Raw genomic sequence first — 6,679 nt, 5'->3', positions numbered from 1 at the left:
AGCCTTTTAATCGGTGGTTCTTCAGTTGATTGGCTTGGTTGACTGTGATTGCTTTGGCTTACTCTACTCTAGCTGACATGGTAAGTTACCTGGGTGCTCAAACAGTGGACATTTATCTTCCCATAAATCTCTATGCTACAGGTCCAATATCAAGGAGGGATAGGAATGGCTTCTGAGGAGACCTCTGGTGTTTTGTTTTGTTTGTTTGTTTGCTTTTTGGCTTGTGGATAGCTGTTCATGCTGTGTCTTCTCACACTCTTCCCTTCTATGCGTCTGTGGAAAGAGCTCCAGCATGTTTGGATTCCTCTAAGAGCACCACCCTATAGGGTTAGCACTTACCATGATGACTTTGAGTTAACCTCAATTATTTCATAAGAACTTGTCTTCACATACAGCTGCTTTAAAGCTAATAGTTTAACATATGAGGTGGATGGAGAGCACAGTTTAGCTCATTTATAGGACATCTTGTGCAGGCTTACTAAAGACACCACTAGACATACTCTGCTCTTTTAGAGAAAGTGCTTAGGATATCAGGTGTTATAACGTAAAACTATTTGAATACCTCCCAATCCATTTGTAAAATACTGTAATAACATATATTCTTTAAATAATGTTACTCATATGTGTAGTGGTTTGAAAAAGAAATGTCTCCCAAAGGATCAGGCATTTGTACACTTGTTCTCGGTTAGTGGTGCTGTTTGGGAGAGGTGACAGAACCCTTAAAGGTGCAGCTTTACTGGAGGAAGTATATCACCTCACTGGGGGTAGGCTTTGAGAGCTTAGAGATTCATCTGTCTCACTTTTAGTTAGCTTGTCTAGCTTCCTTTTTACAGTTGAGATGTGATCATCTCAGTTTCCTTCCCCCTCTTGCTGCCATGCCTCCCCTACCACTATAGAATGTACCTCTAGAATCTTAAGCCATAATAAACTCTTCCTTCTATAAGTTGCTTCTGGTCATGATATTTTATTACAGCAGCAGAATAATAGCTCTATGTGCACGTGCAAGTGTGTGTGTGTGTGTGTGTGTGTGTGTGTGTGTGTGTGTGTGTGTGTTAATAGAAACTATAAGGATGTGTCTCACAGGTCTCCTAAATACTTGCAGCATCATTGATCAAGGATCCCAGAGATTGTATTCTGAAATATTTCACTGAGGAACAACTCAGCTCTCATTTTTCTACTATTAGATGTTCCTCCAAATAATGCCATTGCACATTTAACTCTGACACTGGAACTTCAGACTGTACCCAGACTAACAGAAGCAATAGTGATGCTGAGTCCCGGAGCAGGTGCAGGAAATAAACCATATGATTAGGTGGTAGGATTGGCTGAATCAAAACTACATAAATGAAAGGGACCTCATCTAGTTTTACCATTGAAGAATATAGCACTTGGCATAAGCCAAAGCTTTATTTGTTTAAGTTCTCACTGCTTTGCACTGGATATCTTATATTTATTGTATTATCTACTTTATGGTTGTTATGATAAAATGAGAGGGGTTGTTTATTTTGTCTCATGTTCTCAGGTGTAAATTCATCAGAGTGAGGAGGACAAGACAGTATGAGAAGTTCATGTCACAGAATCAGAGAAGCAGAGCGAGACAACTGGTTAGCAATGTATGGCACATTAAGATGATAGTGTTTTAGGTTTGTTTGTTTTTTAAATTCATGTAGAGCCTAAGGGTTACACTGGTTAAACCTAATGCTAGTTTTCTCATTTAACAAGTTTTATTTTGAAGAAAATAAAAGGAATTCTTACAGATGAAGATGAGTTCAAAAGTTAAAATGTTTATTAGTGGAGAACAGAAGAATATAAATAAAACAAAATTTCAGATTTATAGGAATGAATATTCTTAAATTTTTCACAAATTTTGTTTATGAATTTTCATGGCTTCTTTACAAGCAAGATTTCTAATAATAGACTCCCTGATCCCATCACACTCTTTTCCTTCCCATTATTGGATAGCTTGCAAGGACACCTCTTCTATTTCTCTTTCCTTCAGCTAGTTTTTCATGTCTCCACTGGAATTTCCATGGAGGAAGACCACATTGAGGTATTTCTATAATCTCTTATATTACTAAAACATGTTTGAAAATGAGGCTATGACTTAGTGGTAGAGTGCTTGCCTAGCATAACCTGGACTTGGATTCAATAATCAGTACCATAAACAAAAGTTTGAGAACAAACAGAAGGGAAAATGTCACCTATCTGATTACTTAGAGTATAAGATGCATTGAGGAGGTTCTGGTCTGTATGTTAACAGCCCTGTGACATGTGACCACATGTTAGTGACATATATTCCATCTGTATGCTTAGCAGTCTTGCCTGTCTTAAAGACCTTCTTGCATCCAGATGGAGTCTAGCTTACTCTGCAAATTCATAGTTACCCTGAGTTCCATATTGAGCCATAATTTTCTGAAAATGTCAATATTATGGAACCAGTTTTCACAGCTGGAACCAATACAGGTTGAAAGAACTTTTGTCAATATGTCAATTTTCTAGGAGTAGCACATAATCAATAGTGTAAAATGGCTCTTTAGCAGCTCGTGTAATGATTATCTCTTTTAGAAGGAGGAGATTATTACATTGTTTCTGTCTCTGTGAACACAAGACCTGGCAGAAACACAAGACCTGGCAGAAACACTAGAGAGGAAACTTAGAGTTTTGGAGGGGTTCAGTCCATCCTCATGGGGAAGGTGGAGTGGCCTAGGTCCTGGCTGCAGGAGTATGGTAGAGGCTCCTGGCTGCAGGAGTGTGGTAGAGGCTATCTCTTCACAGTGAGTCAGGAAGCAGAGGCCACTCCCTCTGTCTAGAACCTATTTCCTAAAGCATCCACATGTTCCCCCAAATAGTAGCACCCTCTAAGAACAAATACTCAAGACATGAGTTTGTGGGTGATATTTCAGATTCTAATCATAATACGTACACAACAAGGCAAGTTAAGCATTAGGTTCCATTTTTCATTGAGCCCTGTCATTTACCAAAACTGTTATCCAGGGACTTGTGACTTTCATTTTTATCCAAGTTTGCAGCCTGGGGCATGCTATTGTCATATCTCTTCTATAAGGAATCCTAAGAAGTGAGATGTCTGAACCTCAAGGAAATCACTCCACTGTTACTCCAGGCAGCAATGCTGACAGGCCACACAGACAATGGTTGTAAGCCTGGGCACACTGAAGACAAAACACATAGGAGAGTATGCTGGGCTAGACACCTTCATCAAGGTAAAGTTTTTGGAGTGATGTGTGATCTGCAGGCACCTTTATCTATGTAGTCAACCTGTAAGACTGCTTTAATTATTCCAGCCTAGATCCAGTAGAAGTTGCCTATTTGGTATTCCTTTTTTTGATGCCTGTCTGCCTGCATTTCTTCCTTCCTTTCTTCCTTCCCTCTGTCTGCCTGCATTTCTTCCTTCCTTTCTTCCTTCCCTCCATCTCTTCCTCCCTCCTCTCTCTCTCTCTCTCTCTCTCTCTCTCTCTCTCTCTCTCTCTCTCTCTCTCTCTCTTCCTCCCTCTTTTTCTAATGGCTCATAGTATTCACTGAATTTAGATTGGATAAAATAATGTAAAAATGTGGTGCAGTTTCAGAATTTGACTTACAAACCCCTGTGATTTTATCCAGTTAACCTGTAGATATGCCCAAGTCCATAAACAATGTTTGGCAGGCCTGTGAGATGGTGGAGGGCATGAAGGATCTTTCCACTAAGCCTAACAATCTGAGTTGGATCCCAAGGAAACTCACATGGGAGGAAAAGGGAACCAACTCCTGCGGATGGTTCTCTGACCTCCACACATGAACACTCCCAAGCAAACACACACAAACAAAATTGTAAGTTTTAAAAACCTCTGTTCATACCAGTCTCTTGTTAAGATGTAACTCTGCCCTGAAGGTTGGGCAGGGAGACTGTAGAATCTCACTGCCTGTCTGAGGATGGCTTGCTTTCTACTTGACTGAATCCAGTTCAAGTTTGGAGGCCTGGTGATTATTCCTGAGCAGATGTCAAACTGACTGAAGTGACGCAGGCACAGAGTACCAAAAGGACTTAAACCATAAAATAGCTAAATTTTAATGAAGAAAGACATCCTGGGGAGATCTGCAGTCTGCAACATTTTTCACTGCTGCTACCAAATAAACTGTTGCTGCTTTGAGCTGCTAGCAAATTTGTTACCATGTTGACATGGCATTAGGTTAAAGCTTGGGGATTTAGTTTCTGTATCCCTAGCATTTTTCTTTTAAAACAGGTAAATCCAAAATCTCATTGTTGTTTCAAGTGGTAGAGAAATTGTGTACTGATGGCAAAAGAACTTTCAGCATCAGATGTAGGAAGCTGAAGAAAAATAAGAGTTACATGAAGGTTATTAGACTGGCATTCACATTATCTATTTCAAAGCATTGTCCACCACTGTCCTGTGTTGGTCAGTTCACTTACACAGAGGTAGCCTGTGCAATATGAAGACTTAATGACCTAAAGGAAAGAAATATAGTGAATAGTTCATATTAAAAAACAAAAGGAAAGTACACAAGTGCAAACAAAAAATCTAGACCCCTGTGGCCGGGGAGATTGCTCAGTGGTAAAGTGCACTTACAGTGGTCTTTGGTTTGATTTCCAGTGCCCACATGGCAGCTCACAAACACCTCCAACTTTAGTTCCAGGCCATACAACTCCTTCTGACTTTTGCAGGCATTGTACACACAGATACACCTACATATATACATATGGAAATACTCATACACATAGAATAACATGAATAAATCTTAAAAAATTAAACAAATGAACAAAAACCAATATATTCAGGGCTAAAGAAATTGCTCATCAGTTAAGAACATGTGATGCTCTGGCAGATGACCACCATTTGCTTATTAGTACCTGTGTTAGGTAGTTCACAATCACCTGTACCTCAAGCTCCAGGGGATCTTGAGGTACAGGTGATTACAAACCCTTTTCTGGTGATTGGAGCCCTGTTCTGGTCTTTAAAGAACATTACACACTACAATACATGTAGTGTGCATGTATATGCACACACACAAACACACACACACACACACACACACACACACACAATATACATGCACACATACTTTGTGACTACTCAAAGAACCAGAAAAGACATACATACCACACATATATACTAAACACACACATGTGCACACATACATCAGTCTAGTCTGTGAGTGTGTGAGCTCCTTCAACACCCTTGATCTACCCTTACATACATTATTTTAGCAACTATTTCCTAATTAATTTTCCTTCTCAGAAGACGTCTTCATTTCTTAAAGATTATATAATCAAAGTTTATATTTCAGACAATAAAAAAATACTAAAACAAGATACAATATTTTCCTGACTTTTTCAGATATTTTTTACAAATAGCCTGCTAATTGAAGCTCATTGATTATGTAGTAAGTCCATATATTTTATGATAGTTTATATAAGCTAAGGGGAATTGTTTTACTATATCTAGATTACAGTACAAAAGGAGGTGAAAATTAAAGGAAGTTTAAACATTGGAGATAACAGAGAGAAAAGGGATAAAATAAGAGGAAACATTAATGCTACCACTTTCAAGTTTTGTACATTTTCTTTTAATACTTTTCCTCAGCAATGTACCTTGCATGACTATACAAAGTTAGGTGAAATTTATGTTGAATTTAGGATTGAAATATTATTCATTTTTTAATTCATAACAATACCAACATTTGTCTATAATAAAATTTTATAATATTTAAAGAAAATTATTTGCAAAGAATTTAATAGTAGTTAAGAAATACAAATATTTTAATGTCTACTTAATAACCAAAGTACGAATTAACTTAAAAGTAGTATCATGAAATATAAATGAGTATTATTATAACTTGAAACTATTCCCAGATGCTCAGAGGTAATAAAAAGAATAATGAATGAACATAAAATGAATGAGTTAAATAAAAATTTAGTTTGAGGAAAGTAAATAGGGCTATTATAGGAAGGGAAAATGTTTTCTAGTTTCCCTTAAAGCAAACAGTTCTGAAAAATAGCAGTGTGGAGTGAGTAGAAATTTTCTTAATAAAGAAAAATGAAAAAAAGAAATTATTAACTTATATAATATAAAAAAGAAAATAAAAAAATTGTACTAAAAGAGTACAGGAAAACAAATTACCCGTACTTGATAGCAATATAAGTTTCATTCTGCCAAGAAAATTGGGGATTCTAGCCAAAATAGATTGTTAAATGTGAAACTATTTTGTAAAAAAAAAGAAAAATAGCAGTGGAAAGATGAACAAGGATATAACCAGGGATTTCAAAGAAGAACACAATTTCAACATAAGACAAATAAATTTATATTTATTAAACATCTATAAACATAAAATATTAAGTAATATTTTAAAATCTAAGAAACTTACATTAATTGCAGTATTGTATTTAAATTTTTTAAAATCTTCATATGTATATGTATGTTTGTGTGAGTTTATGTGCACTATATGTATGCAGGAGCCCACAGAAGCCAGTAAAAAAATCAGACCCTCTGGAACAAATGTTCCAGATGGCTGTGAGTTACCATATGAGAACTGGAAACCATACCCAGATCCTCTGCATGAGCAGCAAGTCCTTTAACTACTGAGCAATCTGTCTAGCCCTTATAATACTGTTTTAAAAGTAAGAAATCTGGAGTGTCACCATCACAGTCTGCTGGTATGAATCTCC

Source organism: Peromyscus eremicus, chromosome 5 (genome assembly GCF_949786415.1).
Source record: "Peromyscus eremicus chromosome 5, PerEre_H2_v1, whole genome shotgun sequence".
Classification (NCBI taxonomy): domain Eukaryota; kingdom Metazoa; phylum Chordata; class Mammalia; order Rodentia; family Cricetidae; genus Peromyscus; species Peromyscus eremicus.
The sequence above is the reverse complement of the archived record's forward strand: the minus strand, read 5'-3'. Positions refer to the sequence as shown.